At 42.8% G+C, this 27,231-nt stretch overlaps 1 protein-coding gene across 2 annotated transcripts in view; it reads left to right on the top strand.

The window, feature by feature from the left end:
• Csmd1 (CUB and Sushi multiple domains 1) overlaps positions 1-27,231 on the top strand; it is a 1,402,422-nt gene that overhangs the window by 1,034,329 nt on the left and 340,862 nt on the right. The window lies entirely within an intron of this gene.

Below are 27,231 nucleotides of genomic sequence, written 5' to 3'. Positions count from 1 at the left end.
TCTCCACATAGGAATACAATAGTGGCTAAGACAGCCCCTTTGAAATTTAAATCAATAAATCTATGATTGGAGAGATGGCTCAGAAGTTAAAAACACTGGCTGTGCTTTTCCAGAAGACTCCAGTTTAACCCCCAGCACTCACATGCTAACTCATTATTGTCTGTAGCTACAGTTCCAGTAGGTCTGATGCCTTCTAATGGGCTTCTTGAGTATTGTGCCCACATGGTATATAATCATGCATGCATACAAGCAAAACACCCATAGACACAAAATGAAAATAAACGCATCTCAAAAAAGAATAAATCTAACAATGAGGGTAAAAGATCCATAAATAAAATCCATTAAACTGCAAAAATCAAAACTGAGTAAGATTTTTTTTTTCAGTAGAAAGACTCTAGTTACAATGATTGATAGGACTTGTGTTAAAATAACTAAATGATGAAATGCAATATATAGATTGAATGATATTCTCAGAATAATATAAATTATGTTCTTCACATAATAAGTAAAACCTACTAAACATCAGTGCAGATGCATGAGACCCTGAATAGCTAAAGAACTCTGAGCAAGAAAGATATTCTGAAGGATCCTGACCACCAGCTTCAGCACGTGCAACATACATACAGCCATGGTAACCAAAACATCATGGATTGGGCATAAAATAGACCAACAGAACAGAAATCTCAGAAGTTACATGGGGATAGTCACCTGGTTCTTGACAACATAACCCCAAACACTGGAGGCTTCATGATTTCTGGATCATATGGTACATGGAAAGCCTCACTGTTCACACACATCCACATGGAAATCCATTAAAAAGCCTCTCTTGGCCACCACAGGAAGAAATAAACTATGTTGTTCACAAGCCTAATGAAGACCCAGACTCTCAGAACTCGCTGGGAAAGCATGGGAAACATCAGGGTATTGCACTGGGTGATGGCTCTTGAACTGGACTTGGGGTTTAGGAAACAACACCAAGAATTAAGTGTAAGTTTTTCCAGTTAAAAAATAGCTTTCTGTAAATCAAAGAAAATGGAAATCATAAAGTAAAGAGACAGCCCACAGAATGGAATAAAACATGTACCAAATATTCACCTGGAAAAGGATTAAGACCAAGAGTATATGAAGACTGTAGACAATATTGTAACAAAATAATGAGCAATTGGATCATATATACTGAATGAACACTTTAAAAATGAAAAGCACAACAGTCAGTAATTATATGTAGAAACTTTCCAGTCTTTAGTTATTGGAGAAATTCAATGCATAGCTTTATGATATTCTTTCTTACACCACTCAATCATCAAAGCAACCCACAACAGCAAATGCTGGTGAGGATGAAATGGAAGAGGAAATCTTAGAGCTTGATGGGGAATCTAACAGGAGTGTGGCTCCATAGTGCCTTGACTGAAGAATAACCCTCCTTTATCGGGAAAGTAAAATCCTCTTTGACAGAGGACACAGACTTCGGATGCATGAACATGGTCCAGCGTGGGAGCAAGAGGGCATGATTCAAACTGGCAAGATCAGGCCTTAATAGGAGCCATCAATAGGTTGATAGGCTGCCAGTTGCATGCCCGGTGGGCATCACATCCTGATGGAATTCCCATGCAGGAAAAGGAACCTTATATACCATGGAAATGTGGATTTGTTAAGCCACTCTAGAAATCAGTGTGGAGGTTCCTTAAATAACCACAATTAGTGCTACTACATAATGTTGCTGTTCAAGCCTGGATATTGAATATGCCCAAAGGAATTGTAATTTGCTTACAGTAGAGATGGTGGCACACCCATGTTCTTCTTGACACTGGTCACAACAGCTAAGCTGTGGAAACACAGTAGCTATTCATCAACCAAAGAATAGATGAAGAAAGTGTGCCGTATGCACACAACAGAGTATTACTCCAACATAAAGAGAAAATACTAGCAGACTAACAAAAACCAAGTTTCAAGATTCAGGAGATGATTTGATTTATAGTCTGCCCAGCATGTGACTAAGTTTCTTTATCTCCCTTAGCTGATCTCATGAGGCATGTTCTTTGACATCTGGAAGATGAGTCTTAAACCTGCTTAAACCATGAAATGTAGATGTCATGGATTTATCTGCCTGAGGTTCAAATATTCCTCCTATTCATGAAATTTGGTTTTTCTTTATTGGCTTTGTGTGATGTTACATAGATTCTGTTAATATTGTATATAAGTTTTGTTGTGCAGAGCCCTCAATAATTAACAAGATAAATATCCTGAATCACACACTGCAGAATATATTTCGGTCTGTACCACCTATTTTGTAGAAATTTTGAGAGAAGAAGTAAAGTATCCTAGGTTGATACACTCACACACACCAGCACTCTCAGAATGCTACTTCCGCACCTGAAGGCATCTCAATTAAGCAGAATTACCATCCAAATTAAGCACCAGTCATTGCCATTAAGTATAATTAGACTTAATTTGATTTCTTGGGAGACATTCCAAATAAGTGGGTTTCCCAATAAAGTGTGTGGTTGATGAAGGTATATTATGAATTGAGAGAGAGAGAGAGAGAGAGAGAGAGAGAGAGAGAGAGAGAGAGAGAGAGAGAGAGAGAGAGATCCAAGTCAGTGACTCATGAGGAGATTGGGGATTGTATGGAGAACTGTTTGTGAAAAGAGTCTGTCAGCCTCAGTGGGGATGACTGGCCTGGGGCTGTCTGCCCTGGTCGGGTTGCTTTCAAAACTAAGATGCAACAGACTAATCTCCAGTGTCTACTGGAGTTTCCAGTGTTTAGACTCTAGCTCACTCTCCATGATGCATTTTCTCCCCTGGCCTTTATTCTTGTCTTGCTGTTATAGAACGAAGTACCTCATGTCTGTTTCTACTAAGCGGTTACATAAAGTCACTGGTACAAGAGAATGAGTGTAGGGAGTTTACAGCCTCCCTCAGGAAGGAGCAGCACATACAATGTATTATAATGTCAACTTCAAAGGAAGGCTAGAGAACACCCGTTAATAGATGAAACTATTAGGAGTACTTATTACATACCATGCTCCACGCGGAAAAGTATAAAGCATAAAAATCTCTCAAGAAAATTTAATTAAGCACAGAAGGAGACTTATAACAACTCAATTACCAGTGCTCCTGCTGGGGTGCCATCACTGAAAGTCAATAAAACTAATGAGCTGGTAAACATGGAAACATATTTCACAGAGACCCAGTCAAGAGTCCTACAAGGTGCAGGTGAAACTCTTGAGGGGGGCTGCAATCCGTTCCTGAGAAATCGATGCGCAAGTCTCTGCCATACATTGCCAGGATTCAAGGAAACTGGTCTCAACGTTCGTGGCTAGAATCCCTCTGTGAAGAGGCTGTCTCAGAAGAGCGGAGTCCCGGGGAGTCCTTTTATTTGCACATGTGTTTCTGTATGTGTGTGACAGATACGCACATGCTTATATCTACACATAGGTGTTAGTTGGAACGTGAGGTGTACTCAAGTTCAAAATGTCCACTGCACAGACCTTAACACACATATGTTCATATACAGTTGGCTTTATGCATACATTCACACACATTTACACACAGTTGGCTTTCTATGCGTACATACCTATGTTTTTATTTAAAGATATTAATTTGTTGAAAATTTCGTGCATGTATTTTGTATTTATGTTATTTCCACACTCCTCCTCTTTCCTCTCCAACTCCTTCTATGCTTCTATGCACCTCCTTTAACTCTTTTTTAAATTTGGGACACCATTTTCTTTAATTCATCATTATTCTCTCTCTCTCTCTCTCTCTCTCTCTCTCTCTCTCTCTCTCTCTCTCTCTCTCACACACACACACACACACACACACACACACACACACACACACACACACACACACCTCCTCTCAGGGACCTTTGATGTCCAGTAGGTCTTCATGTAAGTCTTGTGAAATTGCCTTTGTGAATATTGGCATGTCGTCTGGTGTTGCCATTGTGCAGGTTTGGAGGCAACAGTACTGTTAACATTTCATGGATATAGCTTCCCCGTCATGTCTAGAAGGCACTGTCTCTCAGCATACATCCTGGTCCTCTAGCACTTAAAATCTTCTTGTCCCTCTTCTGTGATATTCCCTGAGGTTTAGGTGTCAATATTGTATGGTAGAGATGTATAAATTCAGCCTGGGCTCCCCTATGGTCTCTTATTCTGTGCATTTTCTCAGTTATGTCTTTCTGTGGTGACCTCCACCTATCGCAAACAAATAAATAAACAAGCAAACAAAGCACCTTTTCATAACAAGTAAGAGCTTCACTTATCTGTGGGATTGTGGTGAGTATTTAGAAAACATTTAGGAATTGCACTGTTTGAAGAAAATTCCAGTAGTAAATTCTCCTCCAGGGTGTATGACATTCAGCAATGGGGTTTTGGCCACATTTATAGAGCCAGGTACAATTTCTCTCCTATTCAGAGAGAGCTATGGTCATCCTCCTCAAGAGAGAAGGGCTAGTAGTGCACCATTGAGGCTAGCTTGCCAGGCTGGCCATTGTTGTGATTCACGGGCTTCACAACTTGGTAGGACTATTGCTCCCTTTTTTTCCTAGGCAAGTTGCAAAGCACCTCCAGATACTGTAATAGCTAGTTCTCAGGGAGAGGGCTTCCAACTCAGTCCCAGTTTGATACCCCCAAGTTCTGTATCTGCACCATGTGGCTCTGCAGCTCGGGTCTTACTTTCAAGTTCTGGGACAAAAGCAAGAGTAATGAACATAGCTGATACTGTTTGGGTGGCCTCGGACTCCCCTGACAATAGATCCAGTGGAGGTTTCCCACCTGAATGCATTCTTAGACAGTTGATGGTCTCAATTTTGTAACCTGGATTGAAGCTGAAGTGCCTTTTATCATTCTCTGAACAGTACACTAAGGCAATTTATAGTAGTTATATTGTATTACTACATGTAATATAGACATTATTAAAATATGCATTCTATTAATTAACATAAGTTTATAGAGAGGAGATAGATCTTAAATGTGCAGGTGCCATATGTGGATAATAGTTACATATTTTATAATTTTTACAACTCATTTTTACGTGGGGTGTGTGTGTGTGTGTGTATGCTACATGTGTGCAGGTGCTGACAGGGGCCAGAAGAAGGTGGCAGATCCCCTGGAGCTGGAGTTACAGGCAGTCCCCATGTGGGTACTGTGAATGGAACACAGGTCCTTTGCAAGAAAGCAACTGCCTCTAACTGCTGAGATCTTTCACCAGTCCTACAGTTCATCTATTTGTATAAAACACCCGAACATCCTGGAGTGTTCACCCATCTCCTGGGAATATGAGAGAGGTGCTCATATATTTATTACACGTTTGTTGGGGAATGCTCCCAGTACTTAAATGTAATTTCAGCTTCTCAAAGTCTTTACATTAGTATTAAAGATTTCCATTTCCTCTCCAGCTTCACTGGGATATAATTAACAAATGAAAACAGTCTAATTGTGCGATGACTATGCAGTAGAAATCTACCTAGCCATATAAAGAAGGGGCATTCTGTGTGATAATATGGATGGGTCTGGAGGATATTGCACTAAGTGAAATTAAGTATTTGAACTTCTTTTTAATATTTGTTTTTTTGAGACAAGAAAGATTGCATTATTGCAGGCTGGTGTCAAACTCACAGTGTATCAAGGCTGGCCTTGAACTTCTGATCTTGAGATAAAGTGATTTTGGGGTAAAGAATGGCAGTAAGAAACTGGAAAACAGCGAAAGGGAAAACTGTCTCAGGTGACCCGGGAGCCATGTTGCTCCATCCAGGGGAAAATATTTCTGAGCACAGGAAGCTGTGCTGTATGCTATAGCTGAGATAACTGGAGAATTATAACCTGACACCCCCCCCCCATGATTTTCACCTGTAGCCAGATACCCCGGTACAAAGGCAAAAAAAAAAAAAACTCAGCACAAGAATAATAATAATAGTAGTAGTAGTAAAAAACAAAACAAAACACTGAACCATTGTTTAATTCTGCAGATAGTTTGGTTTAGGTCTGGGCACCTGCGATTCTAGCCCTTAGGGACTGAGGCAGGAGGACTACAGTCTTGAAGCTTTCCTGTAATGTACAGCATGATCCTGTCTCAATGAAGTAAAATCAAGTTTTTGTTGGTGAGTTTTGTTTGGTTTGGTTAGCTTTGGCTTGATCTTTGTCTTAAAACATAGTCTTACCTCTTAGAATTTAGCAAGCTAGAAAATCCCGTCAGTTTTGCATGGGTAAAAAGCTGGCTTCCTAGTTCATAGGTGACTTTCTTGCTGTGTCTTCGTCTTCGTGTTGCAGAAGAGACTGGGCCTTTTCTACGGGGATACAGTATTTTTCTAAGGTAGGAGCCTAGCTGTCTCCAAGTCACACATCCTGCACATCTGGATATTATGTAGACCATAAAATTGACTAGAATATTTCTGTAATATGTTTCCAGATCAGCAAATCATTATTTTCATAAAAATGTGGACTACATGTCACATTCAAAGTACACTTGCCAGTAGGAAACACGGTAGTGACTGACATTCTGTTCAGTGTTGGTCTCTTCATGCTGCAAAGATCTCTACTTTTGAGAGAACCTGGGATCCTGGAGTCCCCACCAACACACAGATTTACAAGGCGGACCATGGAGGGAATTCTTGGTAGGTATGGGTTCTGTTAAGCACAGCAAGTCCTTGGGACATGTCAGAGAAGCCTCTGACATGCCTCACTAATGAAAGTGATTGTTTTTGTGGCTTTCCCTGTTGAATGGTAAAGCAACTCATGGCTGGCAGCTAAGCTCAGAACCCCTTTACAGGAAGCGGGAAGGAGGCAGAACTGTATTCTTACACAGCCGATGCCATTCTGAGATCAGATGCTGAACACTGAGGTGGAACTGAGAAGCTGGCTGTGAGAGAAGCCACCCAGTGTGAACTTACAATTTCCCTTGAAAGACTCTCAAGTTAGAAAAATGAAATTATTGTGATTTCTGACAGAAGACACACAGGGCACCCAGTTCGACAGATCTGCAGTAGCTGTGAAGTTGCTAAAATATTTGTGTCATTGCTATTTGTAATAGGATTTCTTTTCTGGTATAGAGGAGGGAAGAGTTCTTTGTTTTGATAGACAGCTTTTGCTAAAGAATAGAACCAACCGTGGAATCACATCTACCTCCTAACATAACAAAGGTGTTATTTAAAAAAGAAACTTCTTTGTTTGTGAATCTAGTTAGAAATTTGATGCAGAATCATTCCTGGGTCCTGTGTCACCAGGTGTCATCGACACTTCTGGGCAGTACGTGAAGGTATAAAATGCAGATGAAAATCTTGAGTATTGCTTTCTTGCTAGCTGTATCTATGTACTAAGGGTTGTGTCCTTGACTGGAGTTAAACTGAAGTGCTAACATTTTCACATTTGGCATCAGACGAACGAAACCCATTCAAATGTTTGCTTTACACAAGCTGTCAGAATGTCTCATGTAGCTATGTGGAGAGCCTCATACCACGTGATTTCATGGTCAGCTTTAAGGATTTCCCAGAGAAGCATCTGATAGCTGCAGTTGTGTCCAAAAGCTGTAACCACACTGTTGGGGTTTGAATGTCTCCCAAAAGTTCAGGTGTTGAAGGCTTTACTCCCAAAGCCAAGTTCAGAGGTTAGACGTCAGTGATGGGTGACGAGGACACTGCCCTAGTTAACGAATTCCTTGGTGGATGGGTTGTTGGAAAGTGGTGGGCAATGGTAAGGAAGACTTGGTTGGAAGAAGTGGCTGTCTGGGGATGTACCTTTGCAGCATAGACATTGTTCCTGGCCTCTTCCTCTCTCTTTTTTTCTCTGCTTCCTATCTGCTATGAGATGAACGGCCCCCTAGTCCACATGCTGCTGTACCGGGAGAGTCAGATAATTGGGGCAGAAACCGTTAATCAAAACTGAGTTTCCTCCTGGTAGGTTGTCTGTGTCAGCCTTCTGCCACAGCATAGACCCACAAACACGGACACTACCACAGTTGTATTATGTGTATGTCTTGGCCTACATGGTCGTGTACCTATGTAAATGGGAAGGGAGAGAAATGTGGAAGTATGCTTCCCATGAATTTAAAAAATAGAAAACCCTCACGTTTCAGTTAAAAGCTATCATACAAAGTGAGTAAACACATACCTGCGGATTTTCCATTTATATGCAAAACAAGTTTGCCTTGTGGTAAAATTAAGTAAAATAAGCTACAATTACATGAAACTCCATCAAACTCTATCTCTGGGGTGTTCTAACAAATGAGGGATTTTAAGAGGAGGCTCATTGCATGGGAGTCAAACGCAGATAACTCTCTCCTGGCCCCCTCTCACACTGGTCCTTGGAGGCATTTGGCTGAAAGTCCCAGATCACTGGGGCTCTGCTCTTCAGATACCACAGAGATACGTCCTGGTTAATTTAAGAGGAGAAAGGAAAGCCCATGCAGTCACGAGCAATGGGGTGTTGCGTCAAGCCAGTGTGTCCTACTAGCTCTCCACTCGCAGCCTCTTTCTGGACCCTCGTGCGTGGCAGTGTTCAGAACCTGACTTGTTCCTTGCTTTCACAGCTTTCTTTCTACCCTTGTGCTTGGTTCCTGGTTGGGGTTTTGCTTAATAATCAATATGCTTGCCGAGGCTCATTTCTTCAGGTTCAGTGCCCCACCACTGACTGCCATAACCAGTAGTGTTCCTCTCCCTATAAACCTGTCTCAGCCACTCATCATTGATACACATCCTTCTGAGGATATTTGAGACGTCCTGCTTGTCTTATTGTTCTCACTGCCTGGTTGTGGGGTCTTCCATGCACATCTCCTGAAGGTGTCACCTCTGCTTGTGGCCTGTCTTCTGGCATGTACAGTGCTACCAACCCCTAACTGGACAAGGTCGCCTCACATATGGTGCACCCATATCTTCACATTCTGGAACTGATGTCCTAACGGTGTAGACATATTCGGATTTTAAAACACAATTAATATAGCCAATTTAACAAGCTAAAAAAAAAAAGGCCAAAGGCCACCATGTTCCATTGCTTCTTCTGGCTTGTCGGGTGGCCTTTGGACTGAACAGATTATAGATGTGGTTGCATGATTGACACTTGTGGTTTTCATCAGAGTGCCAAAGACAGGACTCAGTATCTGCTCCTGCAAGCTCCGAATTCTTATGTCTACCTTGCCCTTCTACTCTGTTAACCCAGCCCTGCATCACACAGCCTGCTGCCCACCCTCCCACTTTCAGGTTCTTGCCACACGCCACCTTCCTAAACCCAGGGCTAGCCATCACAAGCATTTGTCAACGTGTCTATAGCCATTTTCTCCCTTCTCAACTGCCCTTCAACTAGTCTGCGAGTGCCGTGGGTGTTTCTACTGCTTTCCTGTATTTACCCTGAGTTGCACTTGCTTCTCCTTTATGGATCGTGTAAGGCTAGGCCTGGGGCTCATTCCTGCCTCAGGCTGTTGCTCACAGTGCACTTCCATCTACTCTGCGGATCTTTAGCTCACTCTACACATACGGATGCATGGAGCTTGTCCCAGCTTGGCTGGGATCGCCGCCCTGATACTTTTACATTTCCCTGTCCACCAGCATGGCGATGCGGAATGCCCTGTGCTGTACAGTATTTTATCATTTCTGTCACTCAGGCAGTTGTGCTGTGGCTCATCAGAGCCATTTCCAGAGATGAAATCGAGGTGAGTGATGGGGCTACACCTCCTGACAATGATGAGGCAGGGGACACAGAGCCACAGTCCTGTGCCACCTCTCTGTGATGTAGCAACACAGAGCTCAGAGAAGGCCCCCATCAAGGGGACAGCTTGTCACGGACTGTCCATGGGCTATTATACACATTGTGCTATTCATGTGCCGTCAGTGGCAAATGACTTCCAGAGGATTCTAGCTTTGGCAAAATTGAAGCCACTCAAAGGCAAATCACAGCCATTTGACAAGCAATGGGGCTGATTACTTTAAAGGGCTATTGGAGTCTCAACAAGGGTACAGCTTTTGTTGAAAAGAGAAAAGTCAGATTCTATGAAAAGGCTCACGAAGCAAGTTATTTAGAAGCAGATTTTATTGAGCGAAGAAAAGCAAACTCAAACAGTTGGTGCACACTTAATAACACGGTGTATGCAATTGCAGGACAAAAGGCAGCTGAGTGTCAGGAGGAACCTGGGTAAGGACAAAATAATTCCCTCTTCAAAAGGAAAATAAATCTGTTTTAATTTTTATTGCAAAGGAGAGCTTATTTGCTGTTGTGCATCGTTTGTCCACATACTGCAGAGTGGTGGCACCGTCCCAGCTCTGAGATCTGTCCCCACCTCCCTGTCTCATATGAGACACGGAATGCACAGAGCCAAATGTCCTGAGTCATGGGCATCAGCGATCCCTGGACAGAAGAGCTGACTCATCACTACCAGTGTTAACAGCGAGGCAGGTCGATGTCCCAAAGGCAACAGCCACTCATTTTCATATCACAACCTCTCCCAAACTGCTAGCTTCCTCTTTAGGAACTTCAGCTTATGGGATGTGAGCACCAAGTCAGCCCAATTGAGACTAATTATTATGGCAGTAAATTAAATGTGGATAAAGCATCAGGTAGTGCTCATGCCAAAGGAATTTGGTAGGAGCACTGCACACCCCAGACCAGGGAGAAGAGATGAGAGAGAGAGAGAGAGAGAGAGAGAGAGAGAGAGAGAGAGAGAGAGAGAGAGAGAGAGAGAGAGAGAGGGAGAGAGAGAGAATATGAATGAGAGAGCACCCACAGACCAGTTGGCTTGAGCACTTTGTAATAACCAAGAACTAGACAAGATAAAGTAATTTTAGGTTCTAGAAGAATGCTGTTTTCCATAGACTTTCCCGCCCCTGTCCTGAGGCTGGGTGCCCTGTGAGGGCACTAGGAAACAGTTCCTGCTCCTTTTAGATTGCAGCTCTGCCCACTTAGCACCGCTGTGAAGGGCATTCACTCCCCTCCTCTATCCCTGTGCACTGAGCCCCCTCAATACAAACGAAACTGCTACCATCCCTCTATATAACTTTCTATTTTGTAATCAGTGAAATTGATTTTTAAAATAAATGATACAAGTGCATTGCCACTTTTGCTATGACATTTCATTAGAATATTGTTAAAGGAAAGGTTTGTCTATTCTGGCAAATTCATAAATCATGAGACTATTTCTACTTGATGGAAATGATTTGTGGCCAAATGTAGATTTTTATTTGTAAAAGAATATATTAACTACTGCCATTATAACTTCTTATAATGCCAGAGTGGGGCATTATAAGAACAAGAGAGACTTTGAAAATCAATAAGGTGGCCTTCTTCTTTTAAGTAAAGCTTAATTGTGAAAACAAACATGTATGCATGCATACTATTAAGCAGACAGACAATGTACCCCGCCTCTCCTGTGTCAGCCTTCGAACCTGTATTATAACAGTCAGAGCAAACAGAATCTGCCACCTCCTGCACAGGTTTTATCCAGTGTCAGTATCTTCAGGTGACAGTTTATTTTGGAATTAACTGTACACTAACCTGCTAAATTCCATGAAGGAAAAATAAAAGCAAACAAACTGAAGAACAAGAAGACATATTAGAGGGGAGTGTGCCGTGGCTCAGATAAAGCGTCTGTATTTACAGTTACCCATTGCTTCCTAGACTGGCAGAACATCTTAGATTATCAGACTTCAGCCATTTCCTTCTTGCAACCATTTATTTCTGATTAGAAAATGGACTCTCAAAAGCTGGTTACATTCTGTCACTAGACCCTGCCCCTGTCTCCCTTGAGCCCAGCTGGGTAAAGTCTTTGCCCCCAACATAGTCACCCTGGGCAGCTGTGTCAAGCCTCCATGCCGCCATATTGGAAGGACCACTCTCAGCACCTGTCCCTGGACCATACATGGCTCTTGGTACGCTTCTCTTTAGGAAATGCCTCCCTTAGGAATGGCTTCCTGGTTGTTCTGACCGTGTTGGCTCTCTCGCCCTCAGAGTGAACACAGGATTACTTGCGGCTGCCTCCATCCCCGTTTTCTCCCCCTGATCTTCCTTTGGTCTGGCAGTTCAGGACACAGTTGCAGACTGGACATTTCCCAGAATTTCTTTCTGGAGACTTCTCTAAAGCCCAGAAATGTGCAGTTAACTGTGTCCTTGGCCTCTACATGTAAATGCCTTCTGTGGTCTCAGATGGGACATATCTGATACAGACTGGGTTTACCCGCATGACCTGTCCCTCCCAATGCTGCTGTGTTCTTGGAAAACACAGACTGTTTGGTTCTAATTACTCTGAGAAATGTCACTGCCTTTCCCCCATCTTTTCTCTGCCCCATATGCCTCTGGCCTTTGTGCTCTGCCTGCCTGTTCCGCCTCTGAACTTGCCCAAACCCTACCAATCTCAGGTTAGATGAGGTTAGATCAGGAACCCAAGGGAACCTGGGAGAGAATCACCCCAGAAACAGCTGTGAGGACAAATATGGAATTAAGAATGATGATCCCCAAGCCATCCAATGAGCGCCCATTGCTTACGAGGTAGATTCAGCGATGATACAACTTCACAAACCATCCCACTCTGAATGTAGGACAGATTATTGACTACTTGCCCAGCATTGACCACAGTTTGATCCTCTAGTAACATACACACACACACACACACACACACACACACACACCTAAAACACAAACACAAACAGATGTGGTGGCCTACGCCTATTGTCAAAGTGCTCTTCAGGGGGGTGGAGGCAAAGACTGAGGAGAAAGCTCTCCTTAGATACACACTGAGTACAGGATCATAATGGATTGCTTAAAATGCTATGCTGTCCCACAAAAGAAAAACAATGGAAATCTTCATAGGAACTAAGAGGCTAGGTTGGAATTTTAAGAGAATTCTGGCATAGCAAAATGAGTCTATGTGTGCATACGGGAATACGGGATCACCGGCATGCATCAGCGTGTAACAAATGGGACTCTATTGTGGTACAGTGGTGATGCCAGAGCCCTGGGTCTTCCTAACAGGAAGTGCCTGTGCCCTGCTCAAGCTCATTAACTTTCCTGGCCGCCTGAGAACATTCCTTTGGGTGGAAGTTAAATCACACCGTGGTTAAAATTCAAAATTTTAATAAGCCCCACACCTTGGAGGAAAGCACGTTTTCCCCTGTCCCAAACCATCCCTGTGCTACATTTAACACCACTTAATTTCCGAGTAAGACAAACCCAACTGAGGGGAGCACTGGTGCCAACAGCTGTAGAGGAGGACTGGGGAGCAGAGGCAGCCCGCATGGCTCGGGGAACTGGTTCGCTGCATCACCGTGCTCCTCCATGCATGCTGCGTGCCTCGATGAAATTCAGGAGGATTTTCTCGCTAGAAACCATTTACTAGAAACAGAGTCGTTATGGTTGATTCATAGAGCAATTGTGTCTGAATTGGGAAAGATTGTCTTCTGAGTCCTTATGGTTGAAGAAAATTACCTACAGATTTCCGTGGTGGCTCAGCATGTCTTGATTTCCCTTCCTTTTTCTGGATATATTAGGTAGTTTCTTCTTTTCATTTTTCTCTTTGCATAAATGAAAGAGGCACGGATAAAGTAGAATGATATATATGGAGGAAAATGTCATAATGAGCCAGGTGTGGTGGTGTATTCCTGTAACCCAACACTCAGGAAGTAAGGCAGGAGGACTGGCAGATATTTAAGACTAGCCTGAACTATACAGTGAGTATCTTACTAGCCACACCTGCACAGCAAGACCCTGTCTCAAAACACAGGGGCAAAATAAGCCATAATGCAACCCATTATTTTACATACTATTTCAGTAATTAAAATACCCAGTTTCACGTCCCAGGCACTACCTATTTTAAATATCGATACCCCAAACATGGTGTCTCATGTCTGACATGATCACCCACAATGAAAGAAGCTAAGAAAAGTGGTTACAGGGTGTAGTTAGCTGTGTATGAATTCACCTCATAGCAAGCCGTGTGAGCCTTGAACTCTGCCGTCACCCATGGGTGTAAAATAAGATGTTTTGGTTCATGTCACCTAGTGCAGCCAGCCTTTTCGTACACATTTTTTATACTTGTAGACTGGAAAGCACACATACATGCCACATCACAGTCACAGTCTCATGAGTGAAGACACAAACCTTGGAAACAGACATGGTTGTTAACTGATACCTCCATAAGATAATATGTGTAAGGAAATGTCTGGGGGTTGGTACCTTGACTGCCATAGGTATCCTCTCTGAGATATGGCTTCCAGAATGACACTCTAGTCCTGAGGGCCGGCTAGACTAAAGCCTTGCAGCCAGAAGAGCTGGACATGCTGCATGGGAGACAATAACATTTTCACCTGCCTTCTCGCTGACAGGTGTCGGGAATGGGGTTGAGAGAAAGGGCGTGGGTGGTAAGTTGGTGAGGAAGGAAGTCCAAAGCCCTTTTAGGTGTTTTGGGTTGGGCTGAGGTGTTTGGATTTTATCCTAACTTCATGGAGACACTCTGGTGGCATTTTAGAAAGAGGCATGCTAAGGACAGGATATAAACTCTCAAAGATCACCCCGCCATCGTGCGTATGGTGGCTCACAGCATGTCCTTGCAGCAAAGCCAATTACTGTGTCTCAGAAATGGAAGACTAAAACGATGAACTTGGTGAAAAATAACTCCCGTTGAGGAATATCCATTAAAATATAGTATATCCAGGGTTAATAAGGGGAGTATGTATTATGAAGTATGGGAGAGAGGCAGTGTTACATCGAATTTTTGAAGTATTTATCGAATCTATGATAGCTGATTGTGTGTGTGCATGTGTGCCAAAGGAAGACACATCTACACAGTTGTGTTCTTTATTCCCAAATTTCCAGCTACAGCTAACACCTTCAGAATGCTGTCATTGTTGACAATGTGTGAAACAGCACATAAATTGTGCAAATGTTATGAATTGCAAATTAATCTGAAACTTATCAGAAGTAAACGAGTCTGCAAAATCTAGCCAAAGGACTTGCGCATGCCATAGTTCCATCCCAAGGACAGTGGCATCCTCTAGATCACGCTTGGTGATATCTGTGTTCTTTAATGACTAAAACCAGAATTGTCCATGCATATATGAGCCAACATCTTAAATTCCTAAAGATTTAATTTGTGGTATTTAATACTATAATTACCCAAAATAATATGTGTATTCTATTAAAGAGCACAGCGGGCATCATATTTATTTTTATTAAATGACATTTTATGAGATTTGAAACACTCCCAGTGAATGGAGAAATCTTGTGAACAGTGAAAAGATCATGAACGAGAAATAGTCACGGTGTGACAAACTTCCAACCACTGCCACTAGGTGGTGGTGACAGTTCATGCTTGTAAAACACAGACCTCATTCCATCCAGCCAACCATGTCTCAGTTTCTATCTGGAGCTAGAAGCCTACCTCACACTAACGCCAATGCTAAAAGAGACCCTGCTCTGAGGTTGTGTATGGACAGGTAAATTTGGCCAACTTACATTGGTCAAAAGTGCATCTGGTTTCTGATGCTGAGCCTACATTCTGTCCACCTGGGCCCGTGAGAAACCCAACACATATGGAATTGTAGCAATCTCACATAGCTGTTAGAACTTAAAGCCAAAGTCTGTATTTGTAAGTCTGCTGTAGAGTAGTAAGATATTATAAACAGAAGTGGCTTTCATATGTATGGAGTCAGATTTGGTATTGCTGCATCAGGTTTGAAAGCAAACCTGTGGTTCTCTGTGGCAGCCCATTGGGGCTTAGATATCAGAACCTGTGCTACCAAGGACGGGAACAGAGCTATCTGCTGTGTGGGAACACCTCACATAAATGCATGAGGACCTATGAGCAGGGCAGGTGACAAAGCAGTCTGTCAGCCTGTGTTATGTGGCAGAGCTGCTTGGATTGCAGCTAAAGGGTATCCTGTGGTGATTCCTTGATGGGAAGAGATCTCTTGATGACCATGGGGAAGACACCAAGATGCAGGATCTCAGGGCTGTCGTGGAATGATTCTTACAACAGCATCAGAGACCACATTCTAGATCCCAAGTCTAGAAGCCATGGAAACCAAGAGGTGGGATTCAGCCCCCAGGGATTTTCACCGGGAACAGGAAACTTACGACCATGTTAGTTCCTTTCCTTGTTGTTGCAATAAAAAACCTGAAAGATACAGCTTAGGGAAGGAATGCTTTTGATTCACAGTTTGGGGATATGATCTATCATGGTAGGAAGGTATCACAACAGGAGTGCTCAAATGAATGCTGGTACCCAGCTTCTCTTCTGCTTTATTCCATCTGGGACTGCTGCTCATGAGATGGTGTGTCCAGTATTTAGGATGTCTTTCTGCCTTATTTAGCCCAATCTGCAAACACTCCTTCACAAACAGGCCCCTTCATTCATCTCAGGGATGAATCTTGTCATGCTGATAACTAATATTAACTATTATATTGATTATGTAAAGGCACTCATTGCCAAGGCTGAGGACACAAGTTTGATTTCATGCTGGCACCCACATGGTAGTAGGAAAGGACTATATTGTTAGTCCTTTAGTTTAAGATGTGTTGCATTTGTTTATGCTGTGGAACATTTGTTTAATGGTGCAAAGATGTCTTGCGTTTCTTTTACATTGCATTTGGTTAACTCTGTAAAGCTGTGTTACTTTGCCTGCCTATAACACCTGATTGGTCTAATAAAGAGCAGGAGAGAAAAATAGAAAGTGCTGGCAGGGAGAAAGAATAAATAGGAGAAGAAATCTAGGCTCAAAAGAAGAGTGAGGGTCAAGAAAGAGAAGAGGACACCAGGGGCCAGTCACACAGCCAGCCATGAAGTAAGAAGAAAAAATATATTGAATAAAGAAAGGTTAAAAGCCCAAAGGCAAAACACAGTTAAAGAGAAACTTGCTCGAAACAAGGCAAGCTAAGGTGAGGCATTCATAGTAAGAATAAGTCTGTATTTATTTGAGAGATTGGTGGGCCCCTAAAGAGCTAACAAAAATCAACTAAAAGGTCGGCTCTGGCATATTGTTCTTTGGCATTCCCATGGCAGGCATATCCCCCCCCCACATACACACATGAATACACACAAAATAAAGAAATAAATGGACAAAGAATAAATTTTTAAAAGAATTGGGTTTTAGAAAATATACTTCTGAGAATACACTCTAGCTTTACTTAAGAAATGTCCTAAGTGTTCTATAATGACTTAAAATATTAATCAGATACCCGTTACATAGGGGGAAGACTTTCATCTAAAACCTGGTCATTGTATTGATCTACAAAATGGCTGGCAGAAATATGGACATATCTGATGGGATGAATTTGACATCATAAATAAGTCATAGCCATTTGTTGTGTCCATGGGGGGGGCGGGTTCTGGGACATAAATGATCCAGACCTAAGACACAAACATTTGATTCTTCCCTTCTTTAAAATGGTGCACCATTTACATATAATCTAAGTGGATCTTTCCATAAACTCTGTGTGTGTGTGTGTGTGTGTGTGTGAGAGAGAGAGAGAGAGAGAGAGAGAGAGAGAGAGAGAGAGGGAGAGAGAGGGAGGGGGAGAGAGAGAGAGAGAGAGAGAGAGAGAGAGAGAGAGGGAGAGAGAGGGAGGGGGAGAGAGAGAGAGAGAGAGAGAGAGAGAGAGAGAGAGAGAGAGAGAGAGAGGGAGAGAGGTACTTGCTTGCTTGTGGACATGTAGAGACCAGAAGTCAACATCACATTCTCCATCTTTACTTTTTCACATCAGGGTCTCTCTCTCAGTAAACCTATTAAATCTGTTTCACTAGACTGACTGGCCAGTCAGCTTCAAGGGGCTACAAACACATCCATTGCTCCTGGTTTTCATGTGGGTTTGAGGGTCTGAGCTCAGGTCCTCATGCTTGGATGGCAGCCCCTTCACTGACTGAGCCATCTTCTCAAACTCCCCTTCCCTGTAAACTGTAACTGATCCCTGGTATTTGCTAAGGATCAATGGCAATAAAAGCAGTCTTATATTTAGCACAGATGCAGCTGCCACAGGCCTAACTTCATGGTATCCACACATGGTTGAACGGGTAGATGCAAAATTCAAAGGACTAGCTATATTTGGAATGAGAATGGAAATATTCTTATAATCATGGTTTCCGAGTGATAGATTCTCAGCCTCTGAGGCGTGGCACCTGAGCTGACACAGCACATAACAAGACTCTTGCTCCTCATGCCCAGTGTTATGCCCGTGCTTAGTTCTCACGTGTCCTGCTCTCCTGAGGAATGCTGGGCCATGGAGAGGACTAAGTCAGTGAGGAAGTGGAAGGGCAGGCTGTATTCAGAACAGCAAGGGGGGAGATTCTCTGAGGTCATCTTTCTGGCACATCCACCTAGTCTACCCCATAAACAACAGAATGGGAATGAGACTTGTGCAGAGAGAGAGGTGACCTGGAGCCCACCAGGGGTCACCCTGAAGAGTCTTCTTTATCCAACTATGAGCTAGTTACAGCCCTCACAACTGGGCACAGCCTGGCTCTCAGATCCCCTCACTGCCTAGCCCTTAGTGAGGCTGATTATAAAGTATGTACATCAGACTTACATCCTGAGTGTGATTGTCTCATTATAATTTTTATAGATAAAATTCAAGCATCATGAGAAAACAAATAAAACAGATATGAGTTACCCTCATTACTGGGTACACAAACTGATTTGGTCTATATACAGGTATGTCTGATGGAACGGGCATTGGTTTCCATTGCCTGTGGTCCTAATTCTCTGGCTGCTTCCTAGCCATGGGAGTTTACACTCACGGAATATTAAAACTGTGAAAATTCAGGAAGATTCCATAGAAAAGAAAAGTTAATGCATCGATGTATCTTGCAAATCTAACTTTGTATTTGTTTCATTGAGAAGACATTCTGCTGTTTAAAAACGCCTGGATTAATGGGCTGGCAGCTTTCCAAAGCAAACACTTGTGCTGTTGAGCCCTGGTGAAATAATCCCGAGTGTGTCTACTCTGACTCTGTGACAGTGTCAGGTCTTAGAGGACAGTCAGACATTCCTGAAACAAAACTCCTTATGTGTAGAATAGACAACTGAGCGACATAACCCTATTTTCCTTTGATCCCAATCTGTGATTATTTATTTTTAGACTTCCCAGTGGGCTCTGCGTTTCTGTTCCTCCTCTCCAGCTACTTACACAGTCAGTTACCTGAGGGCTGGGGTACTGCTCAGTGGGCAAGAACACACTTGCTATACAAGAATGAGGGCTTGAGTTCAAACTCCTGGTATCCATGGAAAACTCCAGCTGAGGCCACATCTACTTCTGACCTCAAACTGCGGAGGGGGACAGAGAAAGGAGAACCGATGGGATTCACCGGTATAAAGCCTAGCACCAGGTTCAGTGAGAAACTCTGTGCCAACGGAATAAAACCAAAATTGATGAGAACATGTAATAGCATCCTCTGGCCTCTGCACAGGTGTGGGTATACCCTCACACAGGTGTGTATATAGGACACATAGATACCTCTCTCTCTCTCTCTCTCTCTCTCTCTCTCTCTCTCTCTCTCTCTCTCTCTCTGTGTGTGTGTGTGTGTGTGTGTGTGTGTGTGTGTGTGTCTCATACACACACACAAACATGTCAGTTACTTTAAGAGACAACTACACAGTCTTTTTTTTTTTTTTGGTGAACCAATGATTTTTATTGGGGTTTTCAGGAGCAAAAATGACCCAAAGGCAGCTTACCCAGTCTTGAGTTAAATTGGTATGACTGTGTGATCTTTTAAGAGTATAGGACACATACAAGCTACAACTATAGCTTTTCATTGCTGTATTACTGCCAGAAATGATAGAAATATTGAAATATGAACTAGTGGCAATATGTACGGTAATAATATATTTCTTGATTTGGGTAGCGTGACTTAAGCAGCCAAACCTCAATCAACATTTCATGAATCAGCTCAACTACTTTAACATTTTAATGTGATAACAATAAGTCTAGTTTTCTAAGCCGTTGCTCTGTTTTTGGGAAACTGTAACGCACAGCTCTCAGTAAAAGGAACGTCATTCAAAAGGCCCTTATGCAGAGGGAATATTTGGTGTTCCTAAAGATCTGTCAGTGCAAGAGGACACTGAGTGCCAAACCTTTCTCTGACATACAGTTATCTGAGGTGTATATAATTTATCATTTGTAGATAAATGCAAATAAGATGTACATGTATAATATGCACAGTATTAAAACTTTAATTAGCCAGGATCCTCGTATTTACATAGATAACTGGTTCCAGAAATAATCTTATCCAGGTGTGTTCTGTCCATCAAGTTTCATCTTTGGGGAGGGGAAGAGACAGTTATCACCATGTGTATCTTTTACTGTGGTACCCTGGCTTTATAGACCACATCAGCCTTTTAGCTCAGCTTAGACAGCCAAATGTTTAAACAATCTGTGTAAACTTGAAGTTTGAAATTCAAAGTCAATGCTATGTGCATCTTATTGACCCAAAACCTTCTGTCTTGTACACTCGCAGAATGGAGAGTGCATACTAAGCAAGAGGAGTACCCCAAGTCTTCAGGATAGGCCTCCTTTCCCAAGTCTGTGTTCTGAAAGTCAAGTTCTTAAGGACAGGGCTATCCTCACCCCCAGGAGTTCTGTTGGCCAAGTGCCCCTGAAGTTTTATCTCCTCTACTTATTCAATGTTTATCTGGATGGCTAGTGAAAGGAAAGGTATTTGCTTCTGAACTTCAAAAAAAGACCTCAGTGGTACATAGGAGTCCCAATATATAGCAACATGTGAATGCACTTTTCTCAACATGTTACTTAAATGTTGAGTAAAATCAGCAAAATCAAATGTCTAGGCTAATCAGCTATGAAAAAGAATCTGTTTGTCAAATAAAGAATTATTATGATTATGATTATTACTATATTCTCCCATCTATCAGTGGTCCTCTATTGTGGGTGACTTTACCACCCAGCAGCTTCTCTAGAGACATTTTTGACTGTCATACCCGGGACAGAAGATCTAGTGTTGAGTGTAGGGTAGACTCTGAGGATGCTGCTAAACACAGGCTGCTTCAGCACAGGCCCAGATCCTGGTGGGGGTGGGGAGAACCTGCTGAGAATGTTGGTGTCTGCGAATGAGAGACATGAACTTTCTACTTAACAAGCCAAGATGGGCAATATGGCTTTTGTTGACTAGGATTGTTTGTAACTATTTTGGAGCAATTACGAACTCAAAGAAATTGAAAGCGTAGTCTAGACCAGCTTGAGTCCCTCTCCAGCTCCTGCTCCCCCATGGTAATGGCCCAACTGACTTTCATGCAACATTATAGCCAAGAACGTAACTGCAGGATCATCTATGAAACTTTGTGATCTGACCTAGACGTTGTTGGCTATAGTTTACTGTGCAATAAAGCTCTAAAGGAAACATCTCGTGAAGGTTCCCTGCCTGACCCTGACCTCCTCCTGTCCCTCTGCTAACTGGACACGATGATCTGCCACTGTGAAGACGACACTTCTGAGCCCCATGGACAGGAGAATGTGTGCCAGCTGATTCTCTGTGTCCAGTATAGCACAAAGCAGGTCTTTGTCATGACTTCTTTATGTCACCAGTCTGCATAGAACAGGGAGATGTCTGTGGGTTCCCGCTGCAATGTGGCAGGGTTGAGAAAGGACATAAAGCAGGTCCCAGGTCCTCTCAGGCAGCTTTGTCAGTAGCGAAGGATAAGGTTCTCATACACCAGCACAGAATACAGCAAGTATTGAGTGGAAAAGGTCACCCTCGTCTCGTGTCGGAAGAGATGGTGTCAAATGTGATGGTATTTATTACTTAGGGCAGAATTTCCTTTCTTCCTTACCTCTCATTATTGTTTCCTTTTTGGAAAGACTTCCGTCTACTGCCAAGTTCCTTCAGTGTTTGGTCAGTGATGGCGGGGCTCCTTTCAGATGGTTGCTCATGGGGGACAATGAATTTACTTGTGCCAGGCTGTGTGAGAGATTTAAGAGCCCCGCCTGGAGACTAAGACAGGGCCCGTGAGCACAAGCACACTATGACAAGCACATTTGGTGACTCTGTGGGGATGTTGCCCTTCACAGGCATCTGACTGAGCATTTCATGTGCACTTGGTCCAGAGAGCACCTGACTGTGGGAACAGTCGACTGGACACCCGTTTAAACAATTCAACAACTTACAAACCTCAATAGCTTTTACCTGTTGACGAGTACTGCAGCATTCATTCATTCAGTGCTCACACTAGGGGGAGTGGGGGATGCTGGAGAATCTGTGCACAGGCAAAGGATACTTTGGATATATGTTCAGTCTGAAACAATGTTCTTCTCCCCACTTCTCACCATGATGGATTTATAATTTAGGACAATTTACATGCTAGAGAAAACTTAGGGAAGTGGCTAGGGTATAGCTTGACTATAAGAGAGTTTATCTAGATGCCCATGATCCTGGGTTTCATTCCAGCACTGCAGCAACTGGGCATGGTGGTACCCATCACTAGTACTCAGGAGCCATGAGCCAGGGGCAGGAAAATCAGGAGTTCAAGGTCATCTTCCAGTGCATAGTGTGTTTGAGGCCAGCTTGGACTGCATGAGGGCCTGACTTAAAAATAAGTAAATAAAAATTTCTTACAGTTTTTTTTTAAAAGAAACAAACAAAATAAAGACAAGTGGGAAGGGAAATTATTACAGTTACTGCCTGATGATATGTTAGATACGTGGCCACTTTTCACCTCTAATTTGAGATCTAAGGTCACAGTCTCTGAATCTATAAGTATCTTAATGGGGCTTTGAAAAGAGACATGCCCGAATTACCAAGTGTGATGCAAAGGCTAGATTATGTTAGCTGGTAGCAAGTTTGTTCATCGTTAAATGAGGTGGGTTTTGAACCACAGTTGCTGTGGGACTTAAAAAGAAACTACGGAATGGTGCAGCATGCAGGCTTGTGCATGCTAGGCAAGGGCCTCCTCTGAGGAAGGCTCTGGCAATCAGGGCATTATTGGCTTGACCCGTGTTGAGCAGTCAAGCCCTATTAGACATTCTTACCAGGCTTGTTTCTCATTCATTTCCTCTCAAACACCTCCCCTGTGTAGGTGTTAAATCTAGACGGGGCCTGGGGAGCTGAGTAAACAGAGCGGCCCTTAATCCATTGACTGCTGTCCTGATGAGATGGAGAGGGTGTCATCAAAGAGGCTTGGCGGGCACAAAAGCCCCCTGGTGACAGGCTTATCCCTCTCCTGTCTGAACTGTCAGGGCAGCCAATAGAGTCCACCTGGATTCGCAGAGCAAAATCAATGTGGGGTGCTGCTGTTCTTATCTAAGGATGGCTTTCCATGCCCTGCTGTCAGTTATAATAGAGCTTGGCTTGTAAATTTTCCTGTGAAGTCAGTGCATAGGATATAACTATGATTACCTTACCATTAAATTCACCATAGACTCTTGATCTTTATCCTGCCTCTTGAGTATGGGTGAGTCATTGCCCCTGCTAGGAATGCTAATTGGTTTTTAACCTGGCCCCGTGTTAAGGTCCCAGAGTGCTGCTTAGGGCCCCTGGTTCATGAAGATGTCATCCTGCCATGGAGGGTTAAGTTCTGATTAGCATGTGAGTGCTAAACAGCTTTGTGCACTCAGAGTTCCAGCCTCAAGGCCATCGCGCATCCTCAAGTGTGTGGGGACTACCAGCACAGCAGACAGAGAACCACACAGTAAGTAGGACCAGGGCCTAGCAAAATAAAAGGGGCCGAGTTGACACCTCCTCTTATGCCACCATTTCCCCTGGGCACTCAGTGTGAAAATGGTGTGATTGTTTTCATGAGCATTTTTTTAATAAGGTCATTTTTCTACCCCCATCAGAAACTGCTTCATGAATGCAGTAATATTCCCGCTGTGCATGGTTGTGGAGGCTAACATACATATTCTTCCTGGATCCTAGGAGGGGAGCCTCTGTCAGCATTTTGGGGGTGTCAGGAGAGATGTGCAGTCATGACCATGTCAGCAGTTCCTGTAGGACATAAAGAACAGAACAACATGAACATGGCTGTAGCACATGGACACCTCAAGGATGCAAACATATTCCAACTTTTGGAAATTTCTAAGAGACTAGATATTGATGTGCTTAAATCTCCAGATTTCCACTTGTTTCTGAAGGCGAGTGGTTGGTGTCTTAAAGACTTCTAAAAGTGAACCCAGTGATGTTCAATATTAGGTTGTAAATACTGGTGCCTACTGTTCAGTTGGGGCAGCTTGGTGGTGGCTCAGCACTGTCCTTGGGGTGCCGTGAAGAGATAGATGTATAGGAAGGATGTGTATGTATTGTTCATTATTCCACTCCAACCCAAGTAGGCATCGGTGAGATCGCTGGGGGGCTAAGAGTAATCTCAGAGTTCTTCTGTAAGATCTGAGTTTGAGCCCCCAAAACCCAATGTTAAGTGGCTCACGACTGCCTGTAAATTACTTGGACCTCCAGGGATCCAAAACTTTTACTCTTCTTAGGCATCTGTGCTTCTGTGCACAAACCTACAAAAAGAAAAAGGGGAAAAGGATTAAAAATAAATAAATGTAAAATGGTTCACATGCTTGATTAGCATTATAAAAAAATCTTGGTTTCATCTCCAATCCTAGAAGGGAGCAGGGGAGATGAAGGAGAAAAAAGAAAAAAAAAAGGAAGAAGAGAAAGGAGGAGAAAGAGGAGGAGGAGGAAGAGGAGGAGGAGGAGGAAGAAGAGGAGGAGGAGGAAGAGGAGGAGGAGGAGGAGGAGGAGGAGGAGGAAGAGGAGGAGGAGAGAGAGAGAAAGAGAGAGAAAAAAAACCCTACCCAGCAGGTTGAACACCAGTGGGCACCTGAACCAATGCCGAAGGGTATGAGACCTCCAGTGATGACCAAAGTGTGTAACTGCAGTGGTTTAGAGAAAATAAAGATGGTTTTGAGTAAAGATGTTATTAAGTATATAGTAAATATGGTCAAAAATAAAAATAAATGTTATCCTTGGAAGAAAACAAGAGTCCAGTGGCCTGCTTTAGCACGGTTCCAAGCCCATGCTTCTCAACTGTGTGGCAAGCTCATTTCCCAACGGAGACTTCCCAGTTTCCCACAACATCCAGAACTTAGCTACGTTCCCAACTCTGCTGCTTCCTCACCTGGCTGGATTTAACAAGGTCTGAAAGTAGAGTGACTGCCCAGTGGCCAATTTGGGAGGTCAAGTCATGCTTGAACAGAAAACAAGAGGGAATGCTGAAGAGGGAGCTCTGGAATGAGATGGAACCCTTGGGGCAGCGACGGGACTGGACCGCAGCCAGGCTTGGGAGTGCTTCCAAGGACAGGAACTCAACAAGCTCCAGCTTAGAGTGACATAGACTTAGAGCATCTCGAGCTCTTCCCATCTGAGATAAGGGGAACTGGAGCAAATAGTACACTCCATTGCTGGATGAGGAGGCACAGCTATTTTTAGGAAAACCAACCTCCAAATGACAACTACTGATTCAACACAATCTCCATATGCAGGCGAGAGTCTTGTAGATAAATTTGTCCTTCAAGGATAGCTGGTCATGTTTAAAATTAAGGAATGCTAAGCTTATGAAATATGATTTTTATCTAATTTGTAATGGCCTATATATTTGAGTTAGGGATAGGAAAGAAAAAATGTGAACTTATATGTTTTTATTTTTTTAAGTTTTATTTTAAATTTATGGTTGTGTACCTCTTTGTATGTCAGCATAGCACTTGTGTGGCTGGTGCTGCTGAGATTAGACGAACGTGTTGGATACCTCGGAACTGGAATTATAGACAGTAATTATAGACTCTGTGGGCGCTGGGAACCCAATCCAAGTCACTGGCAAGGGCAGCAAATACTGGCAACTGCCGAGCCATCTATCCAGCTCCAGATGCTTGATTTTAAAAGCACTTTCACGTGTTGAACTGGATATTACATTTAACTTGGAAACTCTCAAAAACTGGAAATTAATCTTTCAGTTTAGTGTGGTCTATGAAGTTCTTATCTAGAAAGAAGATGGAGGTCAGTTGAGAGCCGTCAGCTCACAGGACAGGAGTCTCACAGATTTCTGTAATATCCTCACTGCCTTTTTACTAGTCTGGCCAGAGAGAGGAATTGTGTTTATGAGGGAGATTTTTCTGAAGCTTCATGGTGTCTGGTTCCATCTAATAATTAATTCTAATGGGAAGAATGTCTAATGAGAAGCTTAGTTTGGAGCCCTGGAGGAGCTGGAAGTCACACCAAACACTTATTTAAATGACTCTCTTTGGGGCACGATTATTTATTTCTTGTTTGTTTCATTTGTTTCTTCTTTTCATTTTGATGTCCTACATTAACTCAGCTTTCCGTGTTATTTTGGAACGCTGTGTCCCTGCCTTCCCATTTCCCCACATGTGGCTTCTGTGCTCTGTTACATAGTGATCACTAATCCTGCTCGTCACTTCCTGATCCTGTCTGTCTGTCAGTCATATATAAGGAGAGCAATGATGCTTCTGCATAGTATCATTCTGAAGAATATTCTATTTATGTATCATTCATTCTTATCTAAGTGCTGGAAATTAGATGGGCATTTCCTGTACCACGATATTGAAGAGTTTTGCATGCAAGCTCCACAAAGATATTCTTGTTTTCAGGTGGCTCCCCGGGTTAAATAAACTTATTTAAAATGACTTGTTTAATTTAAAAATTATGTATTACATACATATATATATACATTAAGAATTCAGAATGTCAAAAAGGAAAGAAAAATAATTATTGATTCATAACTTAATCATAAAGCATTTTGGTATTTAATTGTTTTTTCTTGTATACGTAACTGCTCTAGTTACAACTTAAAGTACACTTATTTCATAATTGTGTTCCTGCAAATATCAAGGAGACCCACCTGGATTCCACCATGTTAAGTGTGGGAAATTGAAATAGCGTCTTGAGGTTCTTAGTTGAGGTCCTGAAAGATCAACTCAGAGGAAATTTCCAAGGCATTTTTACTAGAACTTAAAAAGAACAACTCCAGAGAAGGCAAGCTGTAAATTTCAGGGGCTGTGTAGAGCAGGAAGCTGGAAGAGGAAGAGGAGGAGGAGGAAGAGAAAAGACACATGTGTGAGCAGCCAGGTTGGGATCAGGGAGAGCAGATTGAATAGTAAGATAGAGTGAGAAAGTCCCTCCAGAGTGGCAGGAAAAGCAGGTTAGGCTTTGGAAAGTGTTCCAAAGAAGGAAAAGGAGTTACAAAGAAGAAAAAAAGGAAACTTATACTTTAATGAGCATCCCGAAGAACAGGCAGGCTCACCTAGCCACAGGGCTCTGTAAAGGAATTCACCAGGCCCACAGTTTCCAAGGGGAAGA

This window comes from Microtus pennsylvanicus, chromosome 9 (genome assembly GCF_037038515.1).
Source record: "Microtus pennsylvanicus isolate mMicPen1 chromosome 9, mMicPen1.hap1, whole genome shotgun sequence".
Classification (NCBI taxonomy): Eukaryota; Metazoa; Chordata; class Mammalia; order Rodentia; family Cricetidae; genus Microtus; species Microtus pennsylvanicus.
This window is presented reverse-complemented; position numbering and strand designations above follow the sequence as displayed.